Consider the following 23691-nt stretch of genomic DNA (forward strand, 5'->3'; position numbering starts at 1 on the left):
ATACTTGAAATGTAGAAACAGGCTCTATATTATTCATTAATATTGGTTTGGTAACGTCAGTTCAGGTTAGAATATCGATCATCCTTTTTTAAAACCCACTGTGAAACCTTATTTATTAGAAATGTTTGACACTAAACTGATGTAAAATTCATACGTAATTAAAGACGGATCTTAACAATGAGAGAAAGGGTTTTAAAATTTGGGCAGTACTTGTGGAAATCGTGAGGAACAATACAATAAAGAATGAAATATTATGACGATAGAGAGAGAGCGCGCAAGCATAGACCTATCGATAGAGATACTTAATTCATTATATTTACTTTAAGAGATTAAGTGATAGTATTTTTTCAAATGTTTCAAAAGTGGAGAGATAGAGAGGAGAGAGAGAGAGAGAGAAACTTGGAAGTTGGAAGAGAGAGAGAGAGAGAGAGAGAGAGAGAGAGGAGAGAGAGAGAGAGAGAGAGAGAGCGCAAGCATAGGCCTATCTTTTGGGAATACTTAATCATTATATTACTTTGAGAGATTGAGTGATAATATTTTTTCAAATGTGTTTTAAAAGTGGGGAGAGAGAGAGAGAGAGAGAGAGAGAGAGAGAGAGAGAGAGAGAGAGAGAGAGAAGCAAAATCTGTTCATGTGAAAGCTTAGGCCTATTTATAACTACTTAATTTCATTTTTCTTTCGGAGATGAGTGGTATATATATACTTTTAAAGAATGTTTTAGAACGGAATAGCGGAGAGAGAGAGAGAGCGAGAGAGAGAGAGAGAGAGAGAAGAGAGAGAGATGAGAGAGAATTATAGTACTGTGGCGGACTTGTGACGGGGAAAGGTAGAAGAAAATATAATGAATTAAGTATCTCTATCGACAGGCCTATGCTTGCGCGATATGATATGACTGCCAAGATCGTGCTGCACTATGCTAGATAAAATTTGAAGGATCATAATAATCAAGTTAATTCTCTAAGAAATTCATACCCTAATCTTGATTACATTCGACAGTTGCCGTAGGTAGCATTCAAGATTGTAAAAAGACGGGGAAAATTTTAGACACAGGGTGCGGTCATTCTTGCTCTCGTGATATAGTCTTTATTTTGAAAATCGGGTTTCATCCACAAATCATTCACGAAAAAAAGCTGTGTTAAGTAAAAATATTTATTACCACAAATAACTCAATATGTATTGCACAGGCAATTAAAGGAGCTGTAGCAGGGCCTGATGGTGTCCCTGCTATTTTGTTAAAGAAAGTAGTTAATTCTATCGCAAAGCCACTTGCAATATTATTAAGACAAAGAGTAGATACAGGCAAGATTTATGATGAGCACAAATTAGCATATATTACCCCTACTTTCAAAAGTGGATCAAGACTAGAGGCAAGTAATTATAGGCCTGTGAGTCTAACATCACATATTATGAAAGTGTATGAAAGGGTAATGAAGAAAAATATTATGAAACATTTAATAAAAAATAATTGTTTAATATAGGACAACATGGTATTGTACCCGGAAAAAGTACACAAACCCAACTGTTATTCCACCGTGAGAACATATACAAAAATATGAAAAAGCGGAAATGAAACAGATGTGGTTTATCTAGACTTTGCAAAAGCTTTTGATAAGGTAGATCATAATATATTAGCGAAGAAAATTAGAAAACATAATATAGTGGATAAAGTAGGAAGATGGTTAAAAGAATTTTTACACAACAGAAAACAGATAGTTATTGCAAACGATGAGAAATCGGATGAAGCTAAGGTAATATCCGGTGTGCCACAAGGTACGGTGTTAGCTGCATTACTGTTTGTTATTATGATTGCAGACATAGACAGTAATGTTAAGGACTCGGTAGTGAGTAGTTTCCCCGATGACACAAGAATAAGTAAAGAAATTACTTGTGTTGAAGATAGGAACGCGCTACAAAGAGACCTTAACAACCTGGCCCCCACAATTTTTTTTTTTTTTCTGGAAGTCCATATTTTCTGTGACTATCCTTTTCACTGAACTATACTTACAAAGTAGTAAATAACAATCTTTTGTTTTTTTGGCAAGCTTTTTTTTTTTTATAAATTTTTTTATTAAAAATTGACATCATTCTTTTGTAGTAGGAAATACAAGAGTGATAATAGGAATAAGATATAGGCCACTGTAAGTTATTTTATGTAAAATCCTATTAACCAAAGTCAGTACTTTGGGTAACATCTAATCGGGTAGAAGGGCATAGACCGCATACCCAATTTTTCTTCTTAATATAACTAAAATAACATTTTCAAGTATTTTATCTTGTATATACTTATATATTCAATGACATTTATAGAAGAAAAGGTCCAGTTTTCGGGAAAACGAACGCCCCCCCCCCCCCCCCCCCCAACCTCCGCCCAACACAAAAACTCTGGGTACGGGCCTGGACTGGTTTCAAACATTTTAACGAGGTCATATACCTAACGTTTAAATTTCAAAATTAAGCAACGAACTGACTTCTAAGCAAACTAACTAATATTTAACTACGAAAGATACACAAAGGGTACAGGTGAATTGAAGATGTCCAACTGCTACTGATGTCTACAAATTAAAACATCAGATTTGTGAGCATTTTACATGACCTAATTGCTCTCTGACAACAATGTAATTAGTATAATGATAGGCACTAGAATGAAATGAAGTAATGCTGTCATTTCCTTGCAAAGTAGTCAAAACCTTAGATAAGTTTGGAACGAATACCTCTTATTTGCATTCCATCTATTTATGTACTAATTTGTTAATTTATTTTTTCTATTCTAATAACTGATCTCTTCTTTCTGTGTTTCCTAATACCTTCTGTTGCTTCTTTGAAGTGAACGCCATTTCATTTAGAGGCTACAATTTCAGGTAAATGGTGTCAAGAGTGGCGATGGGGTACACACGCCCCGTCTGGGAATTTGAGCAATATTTTTCGAGACACCTGTTGCGTTTGCTAAGACACAGCAGCCCAGAGGCGTGCGAGCGATGATATATATCCTACTTTGTAAATATAGCAAATAAACGAACAAGAGAGGAGTTCTGGGAACCAATAAAATCGAGGTACAGGAATTAGTATCTCATATGTGGTTACGGTGTCTGAAGGGAGATATATAAAAATTGTATGTATATGTATATATATACATATATACTATATCTGCATATATTATATATATGTATATATAATATATATATATGTATATTATACATACATATATATGCTTAAAAAATCACAGTAGATGCACGTGACTTCATAAATAAGCGAATACCACGGGAAATTGATAGTCAGGAATCCAAGCGCTTTCGTCTTTGTCTTTATTCAGACATCGTCAAGGAGCTCCAATTGTACTTTAGTAGCTCCTTGACGATGTCTGAATAAAGACGGAAAGCGCTTGGATTCCTGACTATCAATTTCCCGTGGTATTCGCTTATTAGCATTATATATATATATATGTATCCTATTCTATATCTATATATATATATATATATATATATATATATATATATATATATATATATATATATATATACTATATATATATATATATATATATAAACTTTTAATTTAATGTATATGAGAACAGGTAGAATTTGGAAAAGAAACTCAGGTACATATATATATATATCTATATATATATATATATATATATATATATATTATATATATATATATATATATATATATATATACTATATCTTTCAATCCAATGTATATGAAAACAGGTAGAATTCTGAGAAGAAACTTTCGTGGTCTGAGAAAATTCGTCTTATTATTATATAGCTGCTGTGCAGAAATCGCAGAATGGGATAATATTAAAATTAGGCCTAAGGCCAAGCGCTGGGACCTATGATGACGTCATTCAGCGCAGAGAAGGAAATTAAGGCCTAAAATGGTTTGAAAGGCGTGACGGGAGGGAAGTTAAGATGGAAAAAGAGAATATGAACGGAGACTCAGTAAAAGGAATGGAAGAAGTTGCAGCTACGGGTCGATGGGACGCCGCAAAGATCCCAGAGTAATGCCTACAGAGCACCGCTTGAGCATCACTGAAGGTACTACCACAAGCCCCCTCCCCGCCCCCACTACGGTAGTGAAGAAAAGATGTTGAATTTTGAAGCAACTCTGTAATAGTTATTTCCTTCATCAAAGGATAAAATGCAGAAGATTTCTAACACAAGGACCCAGTTCTATTGCCCACAGTGGAGTGTTTAAATTATTAGTTGAAAAGACATTTGAGTTAGAAATTTACAATTACTCAAGCCTCTGAGTATGATGCAATAGCAAGCGATTTAGTTTTGAAACTATAAAGTGAACGAGATCCACTTCCACATAATATTAGTAACATAATATTATAGGAAATAGGTGCGTCTCTTATCAAGTGAAATATCTATCGCAAATTCATTGCAAAATTTATCCATAAAGAACTAAGCAGTGCCTCAAACTACATTAAATGTCGAAGTTCACAGAGAAAGTTGAACATATCTTAATGAGATGACGTTTGTTGAATGTAAGTAAAATATACTTCTTTGAATTGCGACAGACATAATAATGAAAAATAATATGGCATACAAGATTAGTAGTTAATACGATGCATAATTGTCCAAGGATTTGCTTTATGTATGTATGTATGTATGTATGTATACATATATATACATATATAATTTTACTGTGATACCAAAGAAAATGTTTCTCAAGACAGTTACTACATGCAATTGCATTATACCGACTTGCATCTATAATTATGATACGTCATTAGTATATTTATTTCTATAGCTATTTAGTTATATTTAAGTTACTGATTTTCTGGTGATAGAAATTCACTCTCGACGTGGTTCGGAAGTCACTTAAGGCCGTTGGACCCGTTGCTGAATAACTACTGGTTCCATGTAACGTAAAAACACCATACCAACGAAAACAATTAAGTTACTGATCCCTTGTGTCCTCTTGAGTTATGGATATAATGGCGACATATTTAAGAAATTAAAAAAATACGTCATTAGTAAATAGTCATTAGTAAAACTTTTTTTTATGTCATTAGTATATTTTTTTTCTGTAGCTATTTAGTTATATTTACGTTACTGATCTCTTGTGGAACTAGCTCCTCATGAGTTATGAATATAATGGCGACATATTTGTTTTATTAATTAAGAAATAAAAACAAAATTAAAAGAGGACTAGACTGAGTACACACACACACACACACACACCACACACACACACACACACACACACACACACACTTCCTTCTCTGATTTCTTTCAGCAGGAAGAACTCATTCATATTTCTTTGTGTCACGAATAACAAATTTTGCTCGGGTATGATTTGCCAACGACGGTCAAAGGGAACGGGAAGTGTTTTTAAATACCTTAAATTTCTTCAGATACCCAGTCTAGTACGCGATCTTATATTCGTACATTTCTCAGCCAGTCTTAGTCTGGGATTCTTCTTAGAGGTTATGGCCTTTTGTAACACTTTTTTTTTTCTTCCCGATTTCGATTCACAGCTCAGGAAATACCATAAAATATTGTGGTACTGTTATATGTAATTGCATTAAATAATGAAATAAACGCTGCAACATCTAGACACTGGATGTTAGAAATGTCTCCATAAGGGCTTGCGTGAAGGAAATGACTCGGTATCCACCACTCTTTTATAATTGGTCAGTTTGTACAGAATACGAATGATTAAACATTCAAGATCGTTCTCAGTATATCAGATATTTGTAACAATAATCACTCTCAGTTGCAGTGGAATTACTGAATGTTATTGAGACATTTTTCCTGGTCTGTGACACGACAACAGAAAGATGTATGTATATTTCTGGTGATAGAAGTTCACTCTCGACGTGGTTCGGAAGTCACGTAAAGCCGTTGGTCCCGTTGCTGAATAACCACTGGTTCCATGCAACGTAAAACCACCATACAAACAAACAAGCAACAGATAGATGTAACCAGGAGAGATTTTGGCAACCAATGCTGAGGTGATTATGAATAAAAGCTCCGGTCTTGACAGCAATATAACAAATTACGATTGGTGATTTTCATTGGCCCATAGGTACTATATAACTTAAGGAATGGTATAGTCGAAAACCTCAGCAATTGAAGACATTCATCCATAATTATTTGTATCTAAGCCCTTTTCCTAACGAGTGATTAATGTGGATATTTTTTTTCAATGGCATTCGCTTTAAGGGATAAAGACATTTCGATTCAATTCGTTTCAGTACATCCATGAAGCCGATTCGATACAACTCTGAACAAAAAACAAGAAAAAAAACGTAAACCGTTTTAAACAATTGAGGTCACCGCGTGTAACAAAACTATTACTCTTAATTTTTAAGACATTTAAGTCCAGATAGAGCACTCGATAAGTAATTAAACCCAATTCCTCAACAGGGAACGCACCTGTTACTCAGTAAAGCGAAATTTGCTACATTGCAAATGTATTGTTTCAAGATAAATTAAGTACGACTTTCGTCTTTGGAACAAACATTGTCGTCAGTCAGTCCTCGAGAACCGCATTTCTAAGCTTGTTATTTAGTCAGTCATTGAGAACCGCTTTGCTAAGGGTGTTATTTAGTACTTGTTTTTGTTTTGTGCAGTATTTTAGCACCACGAAGTCAATAAATTAATTTTACCCTTGAAAATTTAGATTTGCGAAACTAAGACTAAAAAAACAATTAAAAATTAACGAGTACGAGAGTTGTAAGAGATAAGAGACATTTGAATTATGTAAACTTAGTTATAATTGTAAGAGATTTTTGTAAATGTCAGATACGGGCCTATAAATCTAACGAAACGAGTTTTTGGTAAAGTTTTTGGTAAAGATACACGTAAATATTTACAGAACGTTTTAGTGTGGAAACGAACGCGGCTGTATCAGATCGTTTTGATGGATGTTTTGAAACATCAATTTGAATCAAAACGATGGAGGAGGAACAACCAGGAACCAAGTAACATGAAAAAATGTAAACGCGGCGAGGTACAAGGTGCTATTCAACCATCATGACAGGGAGGAGGGCAGGAGTCGACGATTGAATTCGGTAAGTTTATCTGGTTAGAGAGTCTTAAAATAAAATTAATGTTGATAATTACGCAAGCAAATATTAAAGTATTCACATTTAATGCGAAACGCTAAAGATTTATAAATAGTTCCAATGTAAATGTATGAAATTTTTATATATAGTTCCTATATAAAACTGAAGGGTCGATACGCAAGCAAATATTAATGTATTCACATTTAGTAAGAAACGCTAAAGGTTTTATAAATAGTTCCAATATAAATGTATGAAGGTTTTATATTGGTTCCAATATCAATACATGAAGCTTTTATATATAGTTCATATATAAATGTATGAAGGTTTTATATATAGTTCCTATATAAGTGTATGAAGGTTTTATATAAGTTCCAATATCAATACATGAAGGTTTTATATTTAGTTCATATATAAGTGTATGAAGGTTTTATATATAGTTCCTATATAAGTGTATGGAAGTTTTATATTAATTCCTACATAAGCGTATGAAGGTTTTATATTAGTTCTTATATACTAAGTGCATGGAGGTTTTATATATAGTTCCTATATAAGTGTATGAAGGTTTTATATATATGTAGTTCCTATATAAATGTATGGAGGTTTTATATTAATTCCTATATAAATACATGGTTATATATATAGTTCATATATAAATTAATATAGTTTTTATAGTTTATATATAAATTATGAGGGCTTTATACTTAGTTCCTATATAATTGTTACCATATAAAAAAAGCCTTGAGAGGGGGGTAGGGGTAGGTTGATTAAATTTACACAGTACTGAAGTCTAAACCTATAAAACGAGAGGGGTCTTGTTAAATTGTATACAATTACAGGGTCAGTGGTATTCTTATAATCACCGTTCCTTTCAAGCTTTGATTCTTTTTTCTCATTGCAAATTAGTTTTGTGGTACTGAATGCATTTCTTAAGGACACTCATCCTTTGCCTTTGATTTGTTCACAAAAACCTGTCAATTAATAATAGCTTGGTGAGGCACTTTTACGGTATGTTCGCAAAATAGAAACTAAACTAGTTAATTAAGCTTATTAAATGTTGCTCCTCCTCGTAAAGGTACCATTTATGCTGATACTCATTGCCTGATAAACCGTTGGTAGAGATCTCTATTAATTACTAAAAAAATTCTGAGCATCTTTTTATCAAGATTAATCTCGCCACCACCACCGCTCGCCATCATCCATCATATTGGCTGAAAGGTATAGACTTACTTTCGCCTAAGCACTTATCACACAACTAGTAGTAGTTATATTTTTCTAATGCCACTTCTTGCAGAGTTAATTCATCCTATTAACTAGATTCTCTGCAACCTGTGCTCAGCATACGTACAGCACTACACCCAGCAACCTTGAGTCTTCCATCCAAAGCTGTACTATGCATAGGTACTACATGATACCTTACTCATGGCCTCATATATAAACAGAGAGTTAGCTCCGAAGAAAGTTGGGACAGCTATGATTAGGTCAAGGTTTTAGGCATAGTAGTTGTGTTCCTGGGCGTTCCAGAAATGACAAGCAAGCGCTTGTGTCTACTAGCTCTGTTCATTCACTAAATAAGACTTGCTGCTTCGTTTGTTGAGATTTTAACCTCCAAATACTACACAAGGTCTGATCCGTTTGTCACGGTTAGGGTTAAATTCAGTTAACACTTTACTAATCATAAAACAGTTTGTTTCAGGTCCCTGGGCGTTATGACGAGTTATCACGTCTGAAGTCTTAAGATTTTGCTGCTACGGAGATGTCATCCTTTGGCCAATTGTTCTTGAGAGGTAAGGAAACGTAACAACTTTTCCCTGTTTTCAATCTAATCAGTGGTAAATAATCATGTGGCTTAAATACAGTGTATCAGAAAATAGAGATAAAATAAACTATAAAGTTTTTTCCACTGATCTAGTTTAGTAGTAAAATGGAGAGTAATAGGCCTATCACAGAGCATGGAGATTGCATGATAATGCACACATATGTTGCATGAATCATTTCAAGCTTTCATGAAAGTATTTTGTCCTTTTAATTTTTAGTATTTCAGCCAAATGTCCGATCTTGCTGGTTCCCTGAATACAAAATTTAATATACGGTGCCAATATTTCAGTGGTGCTGCTCTTTTTGACGTATAGGCTAATGATAAATGTGAGAGAGAGAATGCAATAGCATATTTTTTCCAGGGGGAGGGGGGGGGGAGGGGAGGGCTAAAAATTTATTTCGAACCTTTTTGTAACCACTGCTGAAGTGATTATGCAACATCGACTTGTGATTAGCATTGCCCCATATGTACATAACTTAGGGAATGACATTTTTGGAAACGTCTCACTGATTATTTTCTATAACCAACCAGTTTTCATCATAAGTAATTAATAGGTATAATCAATTTTACAGACATTTCTCTGCAATGGCTAAGGACACTTCGATTCAGTTTGTTTATTTCAATAAATTCATGAAGGCAATTCGATACCTCTGTCAAGGCATTGAGTTTCCGAAGAAAAAAAATGCAGAAAAAACGTAACGGTTTTAAACAATCGTGATCACCGCTCGTAACAAAACACTTCTCTGAAATGTTCAAATCTTTTTAAGTTAAGGTCAGATACAGCACTTGATAAAGAAGTAAACCCAATCGCTTAACAGAGAACGCGTAGTCATACTCAGGGAAGCGAAATTTGTTTGTATTCTAAAATTTTGTGGTAATCAGTGTGAGTACGACATTCGTCTGGAACAGATTTTGTCGCCAGTCAGTCTTTGAGAACCGCTTTGCTAAAGCGCGTTATTTAGAACTTGGTTTCGTATTGTGCACTGAATAAGATCACGAAGTCAGTAGATTAATTATACTCTTGAAAGTTTAGATTTGCGAAATTATTAAAACTTCAGAAGAACTAAAGAGTAATATGTGAGAGTTGTAAAACACAAGATATTTGAATTATGTAAGCTTAGTTCTAGTTGAAAGAGACTCTTGCTTGTAAGTACTCATATGTCAGATGCGTGCCTATATATCTAACGTAATCGAGGCTTTTACACGTAAATGTAAAAGAGTTCCTATTGCTTTTTGTGAAAATGAACGGGGCTGTATCAGGTCGCCTGATGGATGTATCGAAACATCAATTTGAATCCCAAGGTAAAAAGAGGTTCATCCTACGCCTCTGATTTGTTTACAAACCTGTCGATTAAAATAGCCGTTCTATGTAATGTTTTACATAACAAAAACAGAGCTGTTTCTTGAGCTAATTAACTGTTGTTGTTCCTCATGAAAGCGTCCGCGCTGACATTCGTTGCTTGATAAACCAGAGGTGGTAGAGACCATAGTTACTAAAAGAGACTCAACATCTCGCTGTTAATACATCACAATATTTCTGTGCTTCCTCGATATGTATCATATTGGCTAGAAGGTTATACATATATGATATGAATTCACCTTTAATACTGCTGCTGTGCAACCTACAATCTAGCCCCCTTATTACATAGCTGTTAGCGAAGTTCAGTGATGTTTTCGAGTAAATGACACCCCTTTCTGTATATAGTTCTAACTTTTTTTACCTGATTTTCGTGTAAATGACACCCCTTACTGTATATAGTTCTTCCTTTTTTTACCTGATTTTCGTGTAAATGACACCCCTTCTATATATAATTCTTTCTTTTCTACCGGACTTTCGTTTAAATGACACCCCTTTCTGTGTATAGTTCTTCCTTTTATACCAGATTTTCATGTAAATATCAACCTCCCCCTCCTTCTATATATATAATTCTTCCTTTTACTTATATATATTTCATACTACACTCTTTGTAGTGTCAAGGGGTGCGTAGGTGATTATATCTTCACCCACTCATTAGGGGAAGGTTTAAACTATGCTTAGACTATTTATTATTTTAAGGTATGCTCAATCTAATGATGGTTTTTCTTCCAGGCTCATTGCTAAAGTACCTTCTGAGGAAAGTGAAAGAAAACTACAAAAACAAAAAAAATAAGTTCGGAGGGATTCTAAAGGAGTTTACAGGCTGCTCTATGAACAAGTGCCCTTTCTGGTATACCGCCAGCTTGATCATCATCATCAACAACAACAACAACAAGGCAGACGACGACGGTGTACTACCAGATGGAATTAAAAAAAAAAAAACACTTCAAGTTACTGTGGCTGGAAAAGGATTAATATAAAGATTATGACAACTCACTATATACGTATCAGGATGCATAGGTTTTAATGTAAACTTCCTTGTTTAAATCGGCTATCAAGTAGTTAAGTATGATGGAGGATACAGAGTTCCGTCTTTACTTGAATCTAGTACATATTTTGATATCAGTTTGATATAGGTAGCTGAAATTCCTTACTCAATATTAGCTATCTCGTATGTTTCAGGATACGTGCTTCTTTTTTTTCGTAAGATTCATAACAGTTTAAGATAAGCTTTATAAACCTCTGTTATTCCTGGATAAATACATTTCTTCCACGTAGATATCTTAAGAGTTTATTAATATAGCTATGCTTCAAGATACATAATTGTCACTTGAACTTCTTAGCAGTGCTATTAGCTATTAAGTAGCTTAGTTCGTTTCGAGATTCATAATTTTTACCCAAAATTCTCCTTAGTTTTAAAGCTATCAGGTACTCCGTTTCAGGATTCATAATTTATATAAAAAAGTTACGTATCTTTTAAAGATATTTATTTATTTATTTTTGTTATTTAAAGGTCTTAGTTTTGATTTGAAGACTCCAGTAAGTCATTGTTATTGCTCATTGCATATGTACTTTTCATTCTTTTTCCTGAAGTCCATGTAAAATCGTAGCAAAATAATTATTCATAATTTAGAGGGCATGGTTTTAATGATTGGGTAGAATAGTACAGGTCATATTTTCAGCTTAAATACAGATGATTCCTGATAGTTTTTCACGGTGAGCCTTGTTGGTAGATACAACTAACCTCCTTCATAAGAAGGACTAGAAATTAAGCTTCTCGTGTGTTCCTTGCAGCCACAAAATCTAGTTTGTTTCACATAGCGATTTATATATGAGTTCCGTCAGAATGAATTTTGTGGTAGTTTCTAGGCCCTTGTCATAGAAATATTCTTTGAAAGGTTGAATTTCAAGTCAGTGGCGCCTGTAGGCTCGTTCATTATGAATAGAGTTCATATTCTGAATAATAATACGTAATGTAATAATGTTAATGTAGGCATTGGTAGGACCTTTTTCTTTAAGACTTGGGTTATGAAATTGTGTTTTTTTTTTTTTTTTTTTTTTTAAAGAGAGAGAGAGATCACAGTCAGAAGCATTTACGTGTGTACACTCTAAGTAAAGATATTTCAGTGTTTAGTTTGACAATTTTCAAACAGTTAAGGGAAACTGTGAATTTTGTACAAGGTTTGCCATGAAAGTAATGCCTCTTGTTTAACGTTAAACATAAGTTGATGAAAAGGCCATATGTACTGTAAGTACTGGAATGTTATCTTATGAAAAGCTTTATTATCATGGCATCTCTGCATATTTCAAGACAATGCTGGCACGTGAAGGCCACAAGCTGATGTCTTACTTGGAGGGCAGTTTAGTATTGCTAACAAATAGATTTAATTGATAAATGGTTTCATAAGTAAACTGAGAATTTCAAATTGGTGCTTTGGAAGAAGTACTGACATTGGTCTATTTGGTAGGAAAAATCATCACTATAATTGCATGTATATCACTTCAGGATCATTTGATCCTTGCTGAAAATTATATCGTAGATAAATGAATCTAAGTAAACTGAAATTCTAAATATTGCTTTAAAGAAATTAGGTATTGTTAAAAACGGCATCTCGAGTATATGAATACACTCAAAAGTGCTCTTTTAGAGGGGATTTGTTAAGGATGTTTTTAGAATAAGAATAGGTAAGTATTCAGAGTTATATGAAGGTTTGTTTTATTTTGAATTGATAGGTACTCATTCTAGAATTATCAAAAAATATCTTGAGAACTATCCAGGAATTTATCACTAGAGCTCTAAATATTTTCCAGTCATTTGATATAAGCAAATCCTTTCTTAGGGGACACTTAGGTAAATGAGTGTCCATTTAACTACCATTTTAATCTCTTTGAAACAATCAAGTCCTGCTCATCTCTCTCTCTCTTTCTTTGCAATGGCTGCAATCATACACATTTTTTTAATGCGAATTCGGCATCACTTTCGTACACCTGTTGCAGACCATTTGATTGAATGGATCGAAATAAACATTGTGAGAAGTGGAAAAAAGCAACCTTTTTGATCTGAATTAGGAAAAAATTCTCTAAAAGCATTAATCGCTGCACGTTCAAAATCAGTCATAATTATGCTTGATGATAAGGTTGGCTCTAAAACTTTTAGCTCTGACAAAAGCTTATTGTAACTATCTTCAGTTTTGTTGCTCATTAAAACGAAAACAAGAGGCAAAACATCACCTTTCATGATACCATGTATTGTGTATAGTTGTTTAAATAAAGGCGGTACTGTTTTGAAAGTCCCATCTGCATACCAATTGCTTGCACTAGATAATACCTGAAGATTTCTCAGAGTCGAAAATAAAATAATCCATCATCACTGTCGAACAGAAGGAATGGCTGATTTGAATGTGTTATCCTATATTGCGGAGGAATGCTTAACTGCAGTAAACATTCTGGATTTGCAGGAATTTGTGCTGCGGTATTTCTAGCATTTCGTATATTCCTTTTTACGTACTGCTTGGGAAAAGTCAACAAGCAGGCCATTTGCTAATAGTTAGGCCATTTGCTAGTTAGATAGTTAGATACTTTGATCTCATCAACAACTCTAACAGTAATACTTAGACGTTTTACAGAAAAAAACAAGTGAATTATATATTATTGATTATTTATTTTTTTGCGATGGACGAAACCTTACGATGAAATCACTGTCAATATGATCTATTACGATGTAATTACAATGCGGTGAAAATGTATGAGATGTAATTACCATGCGATGAAATTTCCACGATGAAATTACCACGATGTAATTACTGCGATGAAATTACCGGACCCCCGGGTGAAGGAATCTTGCACGGAACTTTTAGTGCCATTGTTCCTAACAACTTGTATTATTGTAGCCCACTATTACTCCCTAAAATTCCTTCATTTGCTGTAACTGATAAGTGAGACAGAATAAACTGTACAATATGTGTTACGTGGTCAAAATGACCCTGTTTAACTAAAAGGAGAGAATTCCTAACTTGGAAATGTGACCTACCTTCGATGTTCCCATTGCCTTCCCTCTCTGCGTAGCTGAAATCAATCATTAATTCTTAGGCTAATTCAAACTCTTGAGATACAAACAATAGAGTCTTAATTTCCCTTAAAAAAACTAACATTAAAATGAAATAAAATTAATCTAAAATCCCAAACCATGAGATGCCATTACTGTTAGGCATAATCATATTGAATAGCACTATCACTATTTATTCTCACTGTCAAATAACCCCCATCAGTCTTTCTCAAACTCTTGTCTAGAGAATTCATTTTAGATAGTGACAATCTGAATCCATCTGCAAAAGAAATCACAGTTATCAAAAATGATGATATTAGAGGTCATCAATAATGTTAAGTGTCACACCACACTTCCCCTTTCAGAACCGATGAAATAAATGTCACTGTTCAAAGTTTCAACTTACCTTATCTGATAGATCTCCAAGCGCCTCCTCCCGTAGTTCGTGGTCACTAAAAGTTCTTGTCTAATGATCCCAAAATTCCCAAACTAGAGATTATATCTCATTCATTTGGTATAACAGACGCAAGTATGTACTCACACATGCTAATGGACATACGAAAGTACGCACGCTCGTCTATTCTTGATTCCGATTAGCGTTCCTTTTCCCTTGTCTCATGTACACGTCCTATTTAGCACACGCACTGATGTATTCATGCAACTGCATTTTTCTGATGTCAAGATCATATACTTCAACTTAATCCAGGTCATTTGCGTGCTAGCGATCTCACCAATGCGACCGGAGATATTATGATGCGTAAGCTTGTCTCGTCTGTTCCAATGTTTGTAAGCTTTCTAAACAATTGACACTGTACTGTTTTTCGCATTCCAGTCTTGTTCACGTCATTCTTTATCGACCTGATTTCCACTTATTATATATATCCCGTGCCTATTATATATGTATATGAAGTCTGTTCAACTCTCGCTACTGACATTTACAATGCATAAGTGAGATTACACATATACTGGTTTTTGTACCAGGAGGTAATTAGGAAAAATGTAACTTATTGCAAACGAGGAAGCTACAGAAAGACGAATGTAAACTGGGAGCTTGAAAGATGTGGTGACAATTTCATCTGATAAGTGGGAAGGAACAGTTAGTGAGATAAGTAGATGATAAGAAATAAGATAAAATGAAAACCCTTAGAAAAGAAGCGAATCAGTGATCAAGGGCTTGAGAAAAGGATTCTGATTTAAAATCGGACAGAAATTACACAGATACAAGTATATGAAGAGCACCCCTTTCGCTTCCAAGAAGAAAGAATAGCATCAAAGTAAGTTTCATAATGTCCCCATAGAGGGAGTTAGCAATGTTTCCTTGGCCCCTTGGCTGCACCCACTATCTATCTAGCCTTCTTTACGGTTACTGTACAACACTTCTGCTACTATTTAACCTTTTACCCTACCTCCCTTTCTGCTTCCCTCCTTCAGCTTCAGGGTTACTGTCAAACGCCTCTGCCTTGACTTGATTGGACAGCTGTATTTCTTCTCCGCATTTATTTTCTGGATTTTTAAAAATCTTTCTGTCAAAACGCTCAAACTTCTTTTCATTGTCTTAGGTTTAGCTTGACGACCTAGATCTTATAAATAAATCATTCAAGTTTAAAGATATGCAGAAGTAACTGATTGAGAAGTTTTTATGAAGTAGTCACTGTCTTTATAACAATAAAAAAACGCAAAGCCAAGAGAGAAGAGCCCTCATAAGATTTAGGTTCTGAGCACTGAAACATTCATCTCTCATCTTTCTGTATTTTTGTAAACAGTCTGAGTGGTCTTACTTTTTCTGAAACAGGTGTCCAGCAGGCATGAAGGTTCAGAGACTTGGGAGGGCAGGCATCCACAAAATGCTGGAAAGTAACAAATACTGGAAGGACGCTTCTCCAGACCTTACTTGTAGCTTGGCGGAAAACTTGCCAATGCTGGGAATTTACTTAGACCCAGATGTGGTGGAGGAGAAGGTCATTGATTCAAATGACATCAGTTTTGCAGAAGAAGCGACACCAATCGCGCAAGTAGGCTCCACCCGTCACGATACTGTGGAATGGTTGTGGATTGATGCTAAGTACAGGCGGTGTGTGCTGGGAAGACTCCCCGTTGAGGTGATGGGTCGACTCCAGATGTCTGAGGGGTATTTTCCTCATGGCGTCATTCAAGATGCTGCCAGGCTGGAGGAAAACCCACTGTGTCAACAGGATAGTCCCTGCTCAGTGAGAGGTCCTTTCGTTAGTCCAGATCTATTGCGAGGTTGGGTCTTGTAATTCAGTCATCATTTTCACACGAGAATCATGACTTGTTTTGATTTCAATCTTACTATTGTAATTTGGGTTTTTGATGAATTATTTGATGGTGCAGGGACTTAACATATTGACTACACCATAAGAACAGTAATACAAAGTACACTGTTTTATATAAATATAAGAGGTGAATTAATACCCTTCATCTTTATTGTTTGTGTTTTTTCATACATCCTGGAAACCATTGATCTTTTGATATCTAAAGACAATTAATCTTCCAGTTCTCAGTCCCATCTTAGTTGCGACCACATAGCTTCATCTAACCTCCACGTACATTGTTCACTTCACTGGACAGACCCTTCGATGAGATTCACGGAAAATGAAAACAGCATTTGTCTTCTCTTGGGAATAGAAATCTGGACATCTTATTGGTAATGCGCACACACACAAATAATATATATATATATTAATATATATATATATATATATATATATTATATATATATATATATATATATATATATATATATATATATATATATATATATATATATATATATAATATATATACATATTATATATATATATATATATATATATATATATATATATATATATATATATATATATATATATATATTCCTAAAAACATTCCCAGGGTTATAGCCTTATTATTCGGGCCTTTTTTGGGCCGATGCATCATGGCCGGATTGCAGTCAAATGTCCATCTATGGCCATTTTCCATGCATAGTGAGAGATTGCTTGCCAATAGACGGAATTCTTCACAGTCTGAAGGACAAGTCTGTTTCACCCACAAAAAACACCTAAGCCTTGAGCCTTACTATTCGGGTGACTTAAGAGGAGAGAGGCCTCAGGTATATGAAAAATCTGTTGTAGATATATTTGAGATTGCAATGTGATTACTTGGTCGGGAAACCCACAACCCTCTTTGGCTACTCTAGCTGTCCTATATACTACTATAAATGTGCATTTGTGGTTTTGATTGTCTGTATAACATTGAAATGAGAGCATGCTTTAAATTGTATTAAACAAATATGATTTGATAATGTATTAACTAGGAATTAATAGTGATAGGACTTCCTCCATTGTTAGAATCAATAATAATAAAATAATAATAATAATAATAATAATAATAATAATAATAATAATAATAATAATAACAGTTGTTTACATTTCAGTTGTTAGGTCCTTAGTTCTCCACTTGTCAAGTAAAAATCGTATGAGCATTAGGGCAGCTAATATTTATAGCACACATGCCCCATTTTTATTAAAGAGAACATAGTCATTACCAATGCATACAGATTAAATATTTCTTTGTTTACGAAATCATTGTACATCAAAAACCCTGATCCATTACACAAAAATGAAATTTTGATATCCTCTTTGTATAAATAACTCGCAGCCAATATACTGAAATGAGAGGTGATATCAATAAGGTTAATGAAATGAGAGGTGATATCAATAGGGTTACTGAAGTGAGAGGTGATATCAATAGTGTTATTGAAATAAGAGGTGATATAAAAAGGGTTATTGAAATGAGAGGTGATATCAATAGTGTTACTGAAATGAGAGGTGGTATAAATTATTCACAACGTGAAAAGGTTTTAAGATTGGGAAAATGTAGGAATTAACATTAATGGGGAATACCTTAACGACTTAAGATTTGCTGATGACATAGTTCTACTCAATGAATCAAGGGAGGAATTACAAAAGATGATAGAAGATTTGAATAGAGAAAGCAGAAATGTAAGACTGAAAATGAATATGAGTAAAACTAAGATAATAATAAATGCAAATGCAGTGACAACAGATAAGGGTTATGGACGAACCTCTAGAGATTGTTAATGAAAATACGTATTCAGGACAGACATTAAGTGTTTCCCCAGGACATGAGACCGAAATTAAAACAAGGATAAGTATGGGATGGAGAGCATTTGGTAAACAAAATGAGATTATGAGAGTAAAATGTCACTTTCTCTAAAAAGAAAAGTATTTAATCAGATGGTCCTACCAGTATTAACTTACGCATCAGAAACTTGGAGCCTTACTAAAGCCTTAGAACATAGAGCTAGTTACAACTCAAAGAGCTATGGAAAGAATAATGATGGGAATAACACAGAGACAGAAAAAAGAGCAACATGGATACGAGAGCAAACTAAAGTAGAGGATATTCTAACAACAAGTAAGAAAAAGAAATGGGCGTGGGCAGGACATATAATGAGAATTTCGGATAATAGATGGACGAAAAGAATAACAGAATGGGTCGCTAGAGATTGCAAACGAAGCAGGGGAAGGAAGAGAAGACGATGGATTGACAACCTGAGAAAATTTGTAGGCAGAGAATGGCAAAAAAAAGACCATAAAAAGACGAAAGTGGAAGAACATGTCTGAGGTCGTTGTCCTGCTGTGGATTGGCAACGGCTGATGATGATGATTGAAATAAGAGGTAACACCAATAGGTCTCTCTCTCTCTCTGCCTTTTAAATTACTTATATAGTGTAAGAAATGAATCCTTAAGTTCATAAAAAGATATACTATAATTTCCGTTATGATAATGAAAATGATGAGTGAACTAATTCCATTGTAATAGGATATTCCTATATTAGACTTCCTGGGTTATGGTCCCCTTAAGGTGCGTCGATTCTCAAAACTATTACGTATAATATTCCTCTAAAAAGCCATTACGAAACGCTCACTAATCATTAGAATTCAACCCTCTCATACGTTAGCCACTCAGCAATAAATTAGGACTTGGCCAAGTGCCACTCAGAATATGTTAAGTCGTTTCTTACCTATTTAGGGCAAAGTAAAGGAGGTTGCCTTAAAATCATTTGAATGTCCAGCATTCGACAGTCAGCTTGTTAACCTTGAAGTCGCAGATGTGCTTTGAATAAATTTCTCATGATTGTAAGGAATGCATTCAATATTTATCGATGATGAAGCTAGTGATGCTTTATCATATTTTCTTTATTGCTTTCTTGTGTAAGTAGTTTTCTTAAAAGTGGTTAGTACCCTGAAGATGACTTTGGAATGAAAGCTGAAAGTCTCTGAATATCCTTTCATTTCCACGTAAGAATCTCTTATATGCATCTTCCACGGGACCATAGTGGAAATACAAGACATACAGGACCTACTTTTCCACAAGATTCGTACGTCAGTGCAATAGCCACAATGCCCTCTTAGCCTATCGAATTCTTTCAAAATGCCGAGGACTAACGATTCATGCACGTATGCGCAAAAAAGGAGCCGCAAAGGAATTTGACGTGCATGTGAAGCACTGAAAGGACAACATTGATTGAGTAACACTTAGGTGGGCGGTAATACGAATAGAGCCTGCAGGCACCTGCGAGGCTCCACAGGTATTGAGGTTCTCATCTCAGTCTTCTGAAATCTACCAGTGGATCAGGGCAAACGAGTGAGTGGCTCTGCAAGTGTTGTTGGGACTTTCGAGTTTATTGGCTGCATAAAGGTTTGTTTACAGAGGAGCGAAATGTCCTTTTGTATTTGTGTTTGTTATCAGAGAAAATATAACAATCAATAACGTAAAACTTGCTTGACAGGGAATTATGCTTATATATACGCGAGCCGACTTTTGAGCCCAAGACAGTAACATTTAAGCGCCGTAAATTTGTTATGAAATGTAAATAAAAATTACACCTAAACAAAATCATATAAAAATCAGAATTGTGACAGTTTAAATTTTTATTTATGACATATAAATACCAGTTTATAAAACCAAATTTCTACTTCTGCAGGCTAATAATAAAAGATATTGAACAAAGCTATTCTAGTCGGTCTCTTGAGGAATATTCGCTAACAGTTTTTGATACAGCCTGATTGACTCTTACGTATTCACTTTGTTTTACATCTTTATGCTGTCCAGTATCTATTCGTATGACTTTATTTGATGTATGATTTTGTTCAACTCTTAAAATATCTATGAATTTGTCAATTGTAGGAAGCATATGGCCAACTGACATCTGTGCTGCCCGATACCACCCTTCTAACGAAAGATTTGTTCGCTGACACTACAGTGTCTGTTCATAGACACTACAGAAGACTCTGGTGATCGTATTGACTGGAACACCTGATTGAGAGGAGGCCTAAGGATTAACTCGTCGATGTCATCCGATTTCCAGTGTCCTCCTGACAGGTTCATATTGTTGGTTCTATTGATGGCAGCAGATTCCAGCATCTTCCTTTTGTACGAACAGGCACCTTTGAAAACCAACTTTGCTCCACTCCAGTTCACAGTATGGCCTTTGTCCCTAATATGTAGGAAAATCCCCGAGCTCTCTTCTGATGCATATCCCAATGATCGTTTGTGCTCTGTCAATCTTTGCGAGATGGATCTACCGTCTCCCCTACGTAATGCTGCTCGGTATCTTGTATAATCCGGCTTCTGCTCCTCTTTTATTTAAGTATATATAAATAAATAAATAAATATATATGTATATATATATGATATATATATATATATACTATATATATATAATATATATATATATATATATATATATATATATATATATATATATATATATATATATATAATATATATATATATATATATATATATATATATATATATGTGTGTGTGTGTGTGTGTGTGTGTGTATATATATTATATATATATATATTTATATTATATATATATATATATGTATATATTATATATATTATATATGTATATAATATCTATATATATATATATATATATATATATATATATGACGATATATAATTATATAATATAATATATTATATATCTATATAGACGATAAAGAAGATCAAAGGCAGGAACACGAAGAGATTCACAGTATGCTTTAATCCTACGTTTCGTGACAATATCGCTACATCTTCAGGGATTTTTCTACAAAATAAATAGCTAATATGTTAACATGAAATAAGAGCTGATTAAAAGATCCAATAGTTGAAAAGTTAAAACAGTTTAATGCTAAAATTACAACTCTCACACTTAAATTACATGCACACTTGATTAAAACAGTCCAGAAGAACCAAGCAATCATCCGCAACGCTGCATCCGGCTGATTGTCGTGGGAAAACACACAGTTCTATGCACGTGGTCACACCAGACGGCTACGCCGCATCCGGCGCTCCCCTGAACCACTTGCATTTATAACTATTAAGATGTTTGACGCTGATTTATTCACTGAATGCATTCATGCAAGGCCAGCACTTTGGAAAAAGTCATAAAGGATATTGTGATAATAACTCTAGAGATAACGCATGGATTGAATAGGCGAAATACTAAGGAACGAGAAGTGGCCACATATGGAATCAGCATTAAAAATCAGCATTAAATGAGTGAACCCAGAGTTTAAGACGATCAGTAAGCCTCTGCTTCTAATGCACAAATAAATTTTAGTTTGGACAACATGATAGTCAACCTAACTGTGCTACTTCGCCGCTTATGTGTGACAGGATGCAGGCAATGCGGCGGTGCCGCATACGGTTCCACCGCAGCGGCGACGCCGCATAGTGTGACACCGGCCTAAGGGCACTCTCCCCAACGGACCTTGAGCAGAGAATCATACTCAAGTGATGACGATAAGGCTTCTTAGTCAGTCAGTCAGCTCTGGATATATATATATATATATGTATAACAGAATCACGAAAGTTAGGAACGTGATAAATCCATAAATAAAGATAAATGCCACGAAGGAAAAATAAACGAAGGAGTCTGCGAGATCTTTCGGCTGAAAAGCCCTTTACTGAAGCAGCTACTGACAAAAATACGAGAAAAGACAATACAAGAAGGTTCGTATAACTGACAGATAGGGATTATAAAAGGATTAGTGCCTAGAATCCGACACACCTGGAAGATAAGAAACCTTCCCAAACAAGCATAAACAAAGGGTGCAATTAAAGGTTTAAGACAATCATCTCAGATACAATCTCCAGACAATTAAAGGATTATAGGTGACAGCTATACGGAACCTGGTAGACAAAACCATATTCACAAAAAATGACAGACATACATTACAATAAAATTTTTTTTAATAACTCTAAGGCAACTGATTTTTATTTAAGTCAGTAATTATATATTTGAGGTCATTCTTAAACATGTTACAGATACAAGGGTCTAAATGAAAAAGGCCACGACTAACATTGAAATTACAATGAAAAGTAAGTTGTATTAAAGCAGATTCTAAAAGATTTCGTGATAAGACATCTCTTGACCGTGCAATTACTGAACAGATGCCCTGAAAAGGAAACTCGACAGAAAACTAAAAAATTCTTATTGATAGCAGTGATTGGACTAATTGTGCACGTCAAGATTGTGTTGTTAACTTATCTAGTAAACAAATAAGTGAAAATGTTGTGAGTGCGCTTGGATATGGTTTATCTTTCTTTGCAACAAGTAGACCTTCGGCTTTAATGATTGGGTCATCCCTAAGTAAATTTGAAAAATATTGTGATCTTCCTCAAAATCATGTCGACATGATTAAAGGTATTGTTTACGGAGCTGCCAATGTTAAGCATGAAAGTAACTTCCCTGCTCGCTATAAGAAAAGTTTGACCGATCTTAAAAAGGACAATACTATCCACATCACAAAAGCGGATAAGTCAAATAGTATAGTAATTTTAGATAAAGCTGACTACATATCACGTATGCAAGCCCTACTGGATGATGATGTGACTTATAGAAAACTAACAAAAAAATCCTCTTGATCAAGTCATAAAAAACTTCAATAGCATAGTGAAAAGTATCCTTAAAGATAAAACAGAACTACTAGGCAAATTGTCAGTCAATTCTCCTTCGCTACCTTACTTATATGGATTAGTCAAAACGCACAAAGAAAATAACCCTATGCGGCCTATTATCAGTACTGTTGGTTCAATTTCATATAAACTCTCGAAATATATCACTAAGATCTTGTCCCCGTTACTTGGAACCATCTCCGATTCTCATATATATAATTCTCTAGATTTAGTTGATAGATTATACAAAATTGCTCTTTGCCCTACTGATAGATTCGTTAGTTTTGACGTATGTTCTCTTTTTACTAAAGTCCCTATAGACTCTATTTTAGAATATCTTAGCAATGAACTAACTCAGCATGAATTACCTCTACCTATAAGTCACATTATTTCACTCACGAGTTTGTGCATTTGTGATTGTAAGTTTATATTCAATGGTGAATTTTATCAACAAATTTTTGGCATGGCAAT

The sequence above is a fragment of the Macrobrachium nipponense genome, chromosome 35 (genome assembly GCF_015104395.2).
Source record: "Macrobrachium nipponense isolate FS-2020 chromosome 35, ASM1510439v2, whole genome shotgun sequence".
In the NCBI taxonomy this organism is placed as follows: Eukaryota; Metazoa; Arthropoda; class Malacostraca; order Decapoda; family Palaemonidae; genus Macrobrachium; species Macrobrachium nipponense.